Raw genomic sequence first — 12,788 nt, 5'->3', positions numbered from 1 at the left:
AAGACCTGTGACTTAGAGTTCTGCACTCTAGAAATGCAAAAACTACAATGTGATTGCGTTGTGTCAGGTTGACTTGAGAAACAAATCCAGTGACAATTATATATGTGTAAGAAAGAGCTTTATATCAAGAAGTAACTGTATATCAGGAAAACATCCCAGCCCAGCCCAACTCAATTCAATAAATCCAATGTCATCCCATAAATCCCTCTTCAGACTCACAAAACTACATGCAATGATGCAAAATGCAGGAACATCACAGGCCAGTGTAGATCCCATAGTGTTGGCAACATCACAGGGCTCACAGCAACCAGTGTGGCTCAGCAGCAGGAAGGTGAAGGCAGAGAGAGGGTGGGCGGAGGGGGAGGTTCCTAGGACTCTCCTTTTTTTTTTAATCGTTTTATTAGGGGCTCATACGACTCTTATCACAATCCATACATACATCAATTGTGTAAAGCACATTTGTACATTCATTGCCCTCGTCATTCTCAAAACACTTGCTCTCCACTTAAGCCCCCGGCATCAGGTCCTCATTTTTTCCCCTCCCTCCCCGCTCCCCCTTCCCTCATGAGCCCTTGATAATTTATAAATTATTATTTTGTCATATCTTGCCCTGTCCGACATCTCCCTTCACCCACTTTTCTGTTGTCCGTCCCCCAGGGAGGAGGTCACATATAGATCCTTGTAATTGGTTCCCTTTTTCCAATCCACTCTCCCTCTACCCTCCCAGTATCGGCACTCACACCACTGGTCCTGAAGGGATCATCTGCCCTGGATTCCCTGTGTTTCCAGTTCCTATCTGTACCAGTGTACATTCCCAGGACCCTCCTTATGAGAGGGCCACATCCACAAGCAGTCACCATCAGGCAGTGACCTGATTGACAGGCTAAACCCCACCCCTACAGTTTTATATATCTTCAAGTTGACATGAAATTATGTAACTACCACAGTGATTAACAGGAACCTTTAGGTATTATCTTTATAAACAGATCACAGGTTCATTTTCTCTTCTGAAATATGTGGATTCGAGCCCACGGGATTTCCATGGGGTGAGTTCACTATTGCCAAGGGCTGAGTTCAGTTCCATGCTTGAAGATGACTGAGGGTCATAGTCTCAGGGGTTCTATAAGTCTCTGTTAGACCAGGAAGACTGATCCTTTTTGTTTATTTTTTAGTTTTCCCCACATTTTTCTCCTACTAAATGCACTGTCATCCTTTTCAACGCAGTCACTAGTGGTGACCAGGTACCATCTAGTTCTTTTGGTCTCTGGGATGAGGAGGCTGAGGTTCATATGTTCTAGCAATCTTTGAATTATTTGTTCCCATATATCTCGATTTGCTTCTCTCTTCCTTGCTTTGGACATAGAGAGACTAATAGATTGTCACTTGTTAGCTTTTAAGACCCCAGTCACGAATCACCACAGTAAGATATAAACACTCACTTTAAAACTATATTATGCCATTTTAATTAGCTGCCCCTTGGGATTATGGTCCTAAACCCAAGGTGTTTTGTTCTGGCCAATATGTTCTAAAATAACTTTGTCCCCTGATTGTGCCATTATAAATATGAATATACGAGTATGTCTTTGAGGTTTTTTTAATTCTGTTGTTGAGTTTTTTGTGTCTTTATTGAGTTTTTTTTTTCTCTTGATGATTTGTCTTTCCTTGAGAGTGGCATATTGATGTCTCCCGTTATTATTTTGAGGTGTCTACATCTGTTTTCAATTCTGTAAAGATTTGATTGATGTATTTTCAGGGTCATTTATTGAGTGTATATATGTTTATTATAGTTAAATCTTCTTGGGTTATTGTTCCATTCAACATTATGTAGTGTTCATTCTTGTCTCTAATTACATTGTTTAAAAATATATTTCCCAGAAATTAATATTGCTACCCTGATTTCTTTTGGTTACTGTTTTCTTGGTATGATTTTATCCAGCCTCTGATTTTTAGTGTGTTCATGTCTATGTTTGTAAGGTGTGTTTCTTGTAGGTAGCATATTGATAGAATGTTTTCTTATTCATTCTGCTACTCTCTGTCTCTTTACTGGTGCATTTAGTCCATTAACATTAATCGAGATTATCGATACACATGTATTTGTTACTGTCATTTTATTTTATATTTGCGCATGTTGTATATGTGTGTGTATGTGTGTTGTGTTTAGTTTTTTTCTTTTTCTTATATTACTTCGTTTCTTTGGATGGTGCCCTGTATGCATTGGTATATTATGAGGAATTATCTTATATGTGGTTTCAGCTTTGTGTGTGTGTGTCTGTGTGTTTTACAAAGCTTAATATTCTTATTTTTTTGTCAGACCAGAAAAAAGCTTATTTTTAAATTATCTTTTATTTTATTGGGGGCTCTAACAGCTCTTATCACAATCCATACATATATCCATTGTGTCAAACACATCTGTACACATGTTGTCATATCTTTTTCAGAATATTTTCTTTCTACTTGAACCTCTGGCATCAGCTCCTCATTTTTCCCCTCCCTCCTCCACCCTCCATCCCAATGTTCCCTTGATAATTTATAAGTTCTTCTCTTTTGTTTCATATCTTACACCAACCACTGTCTCATTTCACCCACTTTTCTGCTGTCTGTCCCCCTGGGAGGGTGGCCATACATCGATCATTGTGATTGGGTCCCTCTTCTTACCTCCCCCTACCCTTGACCTCCACGTATTGCTGTTCCCCTTATTGGTCCTGAGGGGTTTATCTGGGTTAGTTGTTTTTGTTGGCTGATTTGGGGGCCATAGTTCTTCATTGAGTACTTTTTGGCAACCAAGTGTTTTACCTTTGCATCACCCAGAGATTTCACTAAGTGACTTCTATCCCTATATGACCGACACAGCATTTATTGTCCTCAATAGCAACATGAAAATCCATATATTGAATCTTCACTGAGTGGTGGCCATTGCCTTGTGCAAAGTGGCATGTGTCAGTAATCATCATGCATATTCAAATGAGACAATAGACATGGATGGTGCTTAAAAGACTTGGAGGAAGCCACAAACCTTTCTGACTTTTAAACCCATGTAAAAAACCTGAAATCAGCTGTGAAATGGTACCATGAATGCCCAAAGAGCCAAAGTCATCCCAGCCTGATGCTATTGGTTTGTCTGACTTTGTAAGACTTTCATTGGGATCTTTAATTTGCTAATCCTTAGAGTGAGTTATGTGTTGGAATTAACTTTATGGTAGTGGATTTAGTTATTTGAGGGTTACAAAAAGAAAATGAGGTCTAGGGATGCAAACTTTGCATTAGGCTCTTACAACCACATGAAAAAAGTTGACTTCTTAAAAAAAATACATGTTTAAAAAATATTTACACATTTATTATTCAGGCACTATCAGAGAGTAAACATTCATCTAGAACACAATTGTTTAGGCAGCACTGAAATTTTGCAAGTACATGGCATGCTCTTCCTTGTATAAGTTGCATGTCTGATATCAACCAAAACCTACTAGCGGACATCAGTCACACAGTCCACCTCTATTCATCACTCATCTTAGAAAAGCACTGAAAACTTTAAGATATGATTTTGACATGAATGGCATTACTTCTCCAGGGACACTGGCAGATGATTTATGTACTGACTCCGATAGTGACAGAGAGTGAGTGTTTCCAATATCAAACAGCTTCTCCTATGACAACTTACTACCTTATTCAGTCCTACTAAAGTTTCAGAAGCATAATGCAAATTTCAACCCATTTTTAAGAGTCCAATTAGGATAAATGTGAATAAATACTGACAAACAGATGCTTCCAACAAGCTACCAAAAAGAGCCAGAGTATGAAATGACTCATACACATCTCTCCCAAACTAGAGCTGGTTAAAAACCAGATCATTCCAAAATAGTTAATGTTCAATCAACATGATGTACTTTTTATCCCTCTTTTCAAGTTAACAGGTTTTTCTTTTTTATCCATAACCTTTCCCATACAAGTGGCAAGAATTGAGGGTCAAGGTTTTTTTTTTTTAAAAAAAAAAGCATCAGCAGCCTAAGATGTCAGAGTTTCCATTGATTCATCTGTAAAACAGGATATATCATAGTATTCATCCAAAACATTATTTTGTGAGGACTTAGTTGGTGAATCCACATGAAATACCTAGCATAGTGCCATACATAATAAAATACTCAATAAATTCTAATTTTAAATAAAATCAGGTTCTGTAGTATGAATAGAGGGATACATGAAAGTCCCATCTATTCTAATAATCAGCCCTGATACTCTGCCATGTTTCTCTAAGTTTCTTACAATTAGAATAACTTTGTATTGTTAAATTAGGGTATCATGGCTCCAGAAGAGACTTACAAAGGTGTAACTTTTGAGAAAGAGCCACAGAAGTACATGGAATCATACAATCACAGTGACAACAAACAAACAAAACCCCAGAAGCCAGTTGTCCTCAAGATGATTTTAATTCATGATTATCCATGGCTGTTACCCTTTGGAACTAGTTCATCAGGTCTTTTATGAAGAGCTTCTTGATAGATTCAAGCTGCCAGTCTTCCAATTAGTAACTGAGTTCCTGACCAGTTGTGGCACCCAGTGACTCCATATGTCCACAGTATACCTACTCTTCATTGATTTACTTGGGGTTCAAAAGTCAGATTGTTATGCAAAAATCAGCAATATATAAAAGTTGAGGATGACTACATCATTATAAAACCCTACTGCCATAGAGTGGATTCCAGCTCACAGTGACCCTGTGAAGGGTTTTGGAGGCTGCACACCTTACAGGACCTGGTAGCCTCATCTTTACATAATTACCAAATTACTTAGCTATCCAACCAATGAGAATCGTGGCCCAGGCACATGGACACAGAGACCTGGTAGCCTCATCTTTATATAACTACCAAATTATATAGCTATCCAACCAATGAGAATCATGGCCCAGCCACATGGACACATAAATTTAAATAGTATAGCCAGTGTTACTCTTGCCTTGCACCTGAAAGTTTTTGACTGCCAGACAAACATCATAAATGCACAAAATAGTTGGATAGTAGATTTTTCACTCATCATAAATGTGAAAGGTTGGATAATGAGATACTAGATAAATTATGAGCAGATGCAGTGTGATTTTATGAATTTGTTTGGTATGTCAGAGAGGATGGAGGCAAGAATGCAACAAATCTAGATAAGGAAACAGTTTAGGAAAGTTTGTATGTCAAGCTTGGTTGGAAAATTTCTAAGTTCAAGAACCATAAAAATTTTAAAAATGCACGTTTATAATTTTCATCAATACGTCTTCTTTCTTCTCTACTACATGAAGGACATATGTGTTTAATGCCACTTGATATCCTTGGCATGCTATAATTAGAGGAAGTAAGAGAGTTTGTTCTATCTGAAGTACATATTTCTCAACAAACTGGAGACAGGCCTCTGTGCCTTCAAATTTAAGTTTTTATAGTTTTCATAAATTCACTTATATATGACTACTCAGTTGTCTAAATTTTGCAAAAATTCCTTTCCTGTGACATGATTATACTTAACTGGCTGTGATTCTAAATAAGTTTATACTGACTTTTACTGGTATTCTCCTCCTGCATTCAGCTGCATAGAAACAGGACTAAATTTGAAATACAGTGGAATCCATGCTAGAAGTTTCCTGTTCCCTAATGTATTTCCTTTCTCATTTAATTATTAGCTCCTGACTTCATTATGTTGCCTAGTTCTCATAAATGCCAACTCGCCCAAATTACTCTTACAAAAGAAATGTATTTTATTTTTAAAGATAGACATCAGAAAGGATGTACTTAATAATAATTTTAATTGTTTGTTGTCAATGTACTAGCCAATCCATTTTGTTTGGTTTTATTGTTACAACACAATCTTAAAAGCTTCCGGTTATCTGTGCTCTCTTTTAATCTCTGACTGCTTTTGTACAGATGAATTCTTTCCCTTTGCCTTTATCTCATTTCTAAAATTTGTAACTGATGCAGCAGGCTCTTATTTTATGCCTTTTCCTTTTCCCCGTTTCCAGAACAGATTTTTTCTTTACCTGAAAATCTTTGAGAGTCCTTTGGGAGCCTGCACTGAATTCATCTTGCTCTTTACAATTCCTCTGAAAAAGAAAAATACAATCTGTTGTGCTTTAATTACAATTTCCCTTAGGATGTGCTATTCTTCCATAGTCAGGAAGTTTAACACTTCTTTCTAGAAAAGCAGACTCACTAGATTGCTTATTACTCCAAATTTTAAAGCATTTTGTAGTCTGAAATTCCATTTCTAACCCAATGTAAGTGCCCCTGGTCACTGGTTTCCTGTCGTCAAAGTTTCCCACATTTTCAATCGATTTGCCAGGCTAAAATTGGTTTTCTTCACAGCTAAAAATTGACTAAAATCCATTAGCTTGGATGCATTTGTTCCTCAAATATCTAGATATATTCTGTCTTTCAAATTCAAATGAATTCAAGGGTGGTAAGTCTATATTAGTGAATCCTGGATAAAAGTGCAGCTTAAAAATACTGATTTCACTTTAACTCGTGTTAAGAGATATAGTCAAGGTGTTTTGCTAAATAAAGGCACTTTCAAACCATTTAAAATGAATAGAGTGAAATTGCTAATTTTTTGTTAAATAAATAAAAATAGGCAACTTAAAGGGCTAAAGATATTATTTTCTCAAACAAAGCAGATAAGACTTCTATCTCGAACACATACATATTTGCATGTACAGGGGCCTTAAAACATTGTGCAAATGGAATTAAAAGATCATGTAAGTTTTCAACAAACTTTCTAAAGCTTCTGTGTGTGTGATTATTTTGATTAGAGACACACAGATGCACACAAGGGTAAGTTTAAAAAGGGTTACTATAAAATATTTGAAATCTTTATGAAATAAAATATCAAATGTGAAGCTTTTATTTCTCAACATATCTTCCAACTTAGTTTTCACACTTCTCAAGGCAACATTTTCACTACTCTGATCCTTCCCTGAAGAATTAGGCACTTAGATTTACATAACCTCAAAATGACAGTTGGTGTATACTCAAGGGACTCTTCAATATTCTTTCAATTTGGGGAATAAAAAAAAATCCGGGCTGTAGGGTGGATGGGCTAAGAGTCACCAGGGAAATTTTCATAGGACAAACAGTGCTACTTTCAAAGAATGAGCGGGTTCATTGTCCTAATAGAAAAATACAAAACCACAAATTCCTCACCAAAATATTCCTGGTCTTTTTCCAGGAATGGAATGGTATCTTCTAAACAGTCTTCATCATAAGCCTCGATGATTGTTTTGTGTCCTTCAAGAAGATATATCAAGACAACTCCATTGGAACTCCAAAAATCCACCCCCATAGGCTTTTGACTAACCTATGGGCTTTGAATTGAACCAACCCAAAAGATTCCTTTTGAAGCTACTATTTTGATTGGATTTTTTTTACAATACCCTAACAAAATGAACACAAGTGTATTATTGAGAGAACTTGCCTACAGCCATCCACTGATCACCAGACACATTTTTCTTGGAATAAACCGTGCATATTGGTTACTCATATCATTATCTTTTCGTTCTCAGAAGAAAGTCATCTCTTCTAAGAAACCTTTTGTTTCAAACCTACCATGCAGGCAGTTTGTTGTTCATGCCGCTGTTACTCCATAGCACCAATAAATGCCTGTGAGATAGTGCTTATGACAGAATATTAGAATTATTTAGTCACAGGGGGGCAAAAACTGCACCATGTACATTTTTCTCACAATCCCATCTCTAGATTGTAGTATTGCATCCAACATGTAGCAGATATGCAGTATAAATCAAAACTAAATGTCCATATTTACTAGTTGAATTATTAGACTGAATTGGTGAAAATAGAAAGTAGTAAGATCTAACTTTGCGTCCAAAAAAAGTAAAAGCATGTGCAAGAGTCAATCGTCTCATTTGACCCTCAACACAGGATCTACTTTCGGAGTGAAAGATGAGAAGCAGATTTGGTACCCTCCTTAATCTTTGTCACTGCTTTCATGATTCAACTTTATGAATCAATCATCTTAAAAGTTTAAAGTAAATAAAATATAACATCGTCCACATCAGGAAGTAGTTGGTGACACAAATACACATTTCCTAGATTAATCATAAACAAGAGATGTTGGAAGCTATGTCCCTGGAATTTCAAATGCCAGGAGGGTCACCTGAAGTGAGTGTGTTTGAGCAAAGCTTCCATACTAAGAATAGCCTGTGAAGAAGAGATCGGCTGCCCACGTAGGAGGAATTCACCACTGAAAATCTTATTATGCATTAGTTACTATTTAAAAGAGCTCTGGCATCATAGTGGGCTGGGTTACAAATTGGGCTGCTAACTTTAAGATGAGCAGTTCAAACCCATCAACTATTCCTCTGGAGAAAAATGAAGCTTTCTGCTCCCATAAAGCGTTGTAGCCTCTGAAACGTAAAGGGGAGCCTCAGTTCATCTTATAGGGTCACAATTATTTGGAATTTACTGGATGGCAGTGGGTAGGGTAGGATAAAGAGCCTTGGTGAGGATGTCATTAAGAGTTAGACTGCTAATCGCAAAGTTGTAAGTTACAAGCCATCAGGGGCTCCTGGGGAGAAAGTTGAATCCATCAGTTTCCATACAAATTTACAAAGCCTCAGAAGCCATATTTAGGGTCACCATGAGACAAAAATGATTCAATGCTTGTGAGTTTAAAAACCGAGAGGGGACGAGGGAGGGTGGGGGAAAATGAGCAGCAGATATTAAGGGCTAAAGTAGAAGGCAAATGTTTTGAGAATGATGAGGGCAACAAATGTACATATGCGCTTGACACAATGGATATATGTATGGATTGTAATAAGAATTGTACGAGCCCTCAATAAAATAATTAAAATAAGTTCATAAATACATATTCTCATATGTTGATTCATTTAATCTTCAGAATAGCATGGTGAGGTAAATACTAGTTTCTCTATTTTACAGATGGCAAAAACTGAGAAGGGGAAGTGAAGAAACATATTCAAGGTCTCACCTAAGTGGTGGGGCCCTTATTTGAACCTAACTTGTCAGGCAACAGAGCTCAAGATTCTTAAGCAACAACAAGAAGTACTGAATTGCTTTGAAGTGATATGAATAAAGGGAGACATGGATTAAAAATGGAAAATTATTAGAATTATATCTCCTGATAATTCCCATAAAATTATCAGGTTTCATTGGTTCAACAACTCTTATATAGCAATCAGCTTCAGCCTCTGATTGCAGACTTAAATGTTGACCTCTGCTGTGCGGAGCCCAGAGTTCCTGGATTTGCCTCTGTTTGTTCCTAGAGATTAGTAAATTTCTTTTTTCTAACCTTACCTCCTGGTTTCAGACTCTGTTTTCCTGGCTCGCATCATTTGGCACAAGGCCATGTCGTTTCTACACTCAGACTGGCTGATCAAAAACTGGGCTAAAGATTTGTTGGACACAGCCAGTTAGAAGCTAGAACATGTGAATCTGAGAGTCATCCTTAGAAAGGACTTGTCCCTAGGGAAGAAAGTTTCAGCTGGAATTGGTTATCCTGGCCCTTGACATAAGTGTGGAACTAGAGAGTTACTGTGCCCTATGGCTGTCTTTCTCTCAGACTTGTCTCTAGCCTTATGCTGTGAAGAACAGAGGAGAAGCAGATAGAAAACCTGGAGGACTACTCTGAGCAAAATTCCTTAAGACACCTGAGCCCCCTAAGTATCACCCTTCCTTCGTTTTTGGAATCTCTGTGCATGTTCCATCCAAATTCTGAACCAATTGTGAAGAAAGGACTATTGAGAAACTCATATTTACAGCTGAAAAGCTGATGTAAGAAGATACAATTTGGTGAAGCCACAATGAGCTTGCGCGTTCCGTCCCTCATCTCAATTCACTAGAACGCAGTGACGTCAAGTCAATACCGACGCATAGGGACCCTGTGAGTTTCTGAGACTGTAACTGTTTACTAGAGAGGTCAACGCCAGTTCCCTAGAGAGATCATTTTATTGCTTAGATACATAAATTTATCAAATCATAGCCTCGAACTTGTCCTGGAGAAAGAGTGCTCAGAATTTTGTGGTATTAACCTGCATGTTATTGTTACAAAGTGTAAGGTACCGGAAAGAGAAGAAATATGGATTTTATACAGTGTACTGTGGGGTATTTACTTCTTCAATTTGGTAGTATATAAGTATCCAACTGAATAACCCAACGTCCAAGAGGAGATTGGAGAGCCCAGTGAAACAACAATAGCACCTAAAGTATATTTTCTCATATTGAGGCCCATGTAAAAGACATGCATGAGAAGACAAGATTCAGTAAAGTGTGGATAATATTGCTCCTTCTGTCCAGAGCTGGTAGCCCCAATGTTATCAAGTCAAGTCCAACTGACAGGGACCCTATATAAGTTTTCTGAGGCTGTAATCTGTAAAATAACAGATAGTCTCATCTTTCTCCTGCAGAGCAACTGGTCAGTTTAAAGCCCCAACCTTGTGGTTAGCAACCCAATTCCAAACCCACAACACCACCAGGTATCCTTTGAGACCAGAGAGAACTAGAGAAATACAAGTAACATAGGAATGCATACCACTTACCTTAATAAGTATATTAAATAGATATTTAAGTTATGTAAAAGGCTGCCAATAAACTAATTTATTTGTATCTGTATATTGATGAAACCGTGAGCATCGTAAGGAATCTATTTCTTTGTAATACCAGGAACTATAAAAATTTCTAGGGACATATAAACTATGGGGTCATGAAGAGATCAATCCCGAACTATTGTATACATTAGTAGCATTTGGCATAATGCTCTAACTAATGAACTGCCTGGTTACAAATCAATCATTTTATCTGGAAAGTGGCAAAAGAAAAGTATCTCATACTGCACCAAGAGTCATCAATAAAATTAACATCTCATCAAAAACCATGAACGCCAAAAGACAGAGAGATGACATATTCAAAGTACTCAAAATAAAAGATTGCCTACCAATAACTCTGTGTATGGCAAAAATATCCTATGTAAGCAAAGTAAAATTAACATATTCCAAGATAAACAAAAATTAAGAGTCTGGACACTAGGATATCTGCTCTATAAAAAAATTAGAAGTTCTTCAAGCTGAAATAAAGGGTATTAGAGAGTGACTGGAATAATTCTGAAGAAAAACCAAGCACAGGTAAAGTTAACTACATAGGAAAATATGAATCATTGTTTAAGTGCATGTTTGTTTTTTATTCTACTTTGTTTATTTCATTAGAAAGAAAAATAACTGTAAAAAAGTGTAATTATAAGTCCAAGTGAATGGGCATACAATATATAATGTAATCTATGGTAATGAAAGCATAAATTGGGGAGCGAATCAGATCTTTACAGAAGTAAATTTGTTAACCAATAGAATTAACTTATTAATTTAAAATCGATGGATAAAAACACACTGCTCCTTTCCAGTCCTTGCGTTGCCCATAAGGAAACTCAGACGCCTCTGCGGCGCTCTTTTTTCCAGGCGGCCAGGGAGATGGCGGACATTCAGACAGAGTGTGCCTAGCAAAAGCTGCCGCCCATCTTCCAAAAGAAGAAGAGGGTCCTCTTGGGGGAAACTGGCCAGGAGAAGCTACCCCGTTACTATAAGAACATTGGCCTGGCTTCAAGACGCCCAAGGAGGCCATTGAGGGCACCTACATTGACAAGAAATGCCCCTTCACCGGCAATGTCTCTCTATCCGAGGGTGCATTCTGTCTGGTGTGGTGACCAAGATGAAGATGCAAAGGACCATTGTCATCCGCCGAGACTACCTGCACTATATCCGCAAGTACAACCACTTTGAGAAGCGCCACAAGAACATGTCCGTGCACCTGTCCCCCTGCTTCAGGGACGTCCAGATCGGCGATATCGTCACTGTGGACGAGTGCTGGCCCCTGAGCAAGACCGTGCGCTTCAACGTGCTCAAGGTCACCAAGGCTGCGGGCACCAAGAAGCAGTTCCAGAAGTTCTGAGCCGCCAGCCTCCCAAGGAAGTAAAGTTATTTTTGGTCTCAAAAAAAAAAAACCACACACCACAACTGCTAATACTCTACTCTAGGGACACCACAAAAAATAGAAAGCAATGGTAAGAGGAGTCAAATAGCACACAAAAAAATCGATGTAACACAAAAGATGGTAGGAATAAAGGAAAAGAGAAACAAAAAGACACATTGCTAATAAATAGCATGATGGTAGAGGTAAGTCCAACCTTACTAGTAATTACAATAAATGTACATGAGCAAAACACTCCTATTGAATGTTGGAGATTGGCAGAATGGTTTAACAAACAAATTATCCATTTATACGCTTTCTACAAGAAACACACATGAGATTCAAAGATCCACATACATTGAAAATAAGCAAGTGGAGAAATATATTCGGTGCAGAGGAAACCAAAAGTGAGCTGGAGTAGCATATTAATATCAGACAAAATAGATTTAAAATAAAATTAGTTACTGGATAAAATGAAGGATGGCTTGTAATGATAAACATGCCTATATATCAAGAAGCTTTAATAACTCTAAATAAAGTACATGAAGCAAATATGTACATGATATATGTACATGATTGAACAATTCATTTTCTAACAGTAGACAGAAAATGAATAAGAAAATAAAATCTTGAACAACACAACAATCGTTAGACCTAAAATACATCTATACATCATTCTACCCAACAGCAACAGAATACATACTTATTCTATAATGAACATGAAAATTGCTCAGGATAGATCATGTACTATATAATGAATAAAGTTTCAATGAATGTGGAAAAGTTGAAATAAAAAAGATGTTTTATGGCCCCAATGAAATCAAGTGGAAA

General features: G+C 37.3%; 1 pseudogene; it reads left to right on the top strand.

Annotated features, from left to right (window-relative positions):
- Positions 1-11,461: 11,461 nt before the first annotated feature.
- Positions 11,462-11,959, top strand: LOC101641039 (annotated as a pseudogene).
- Positions 11,960-12,788: the final 829 nt, after the last annotated feature.

This window comes from Echinops telfairi, unplaced genomic scaffold (genome assembly GCF_000313985.2).
Source record: "Echinops telfairi isolate 266 unplaced genomic scaffold, ASM31398v2 ScPeMD7_6080;HRSCAF=6971, whole genome shotgun sequence".
NCBI classification, from domain to species: domain Eukaryota; kingdom Metazoa; phylum Chordata; class Mammalia; order Afrosoricida; family Tenrecidae; genus Echinops; species Echinops telfairi.
The sequence above is the reverse complement of the archived record's forward strand: the minus strand, read 5'-3'. Positions and strand labels throughout refer to the sequence as shown.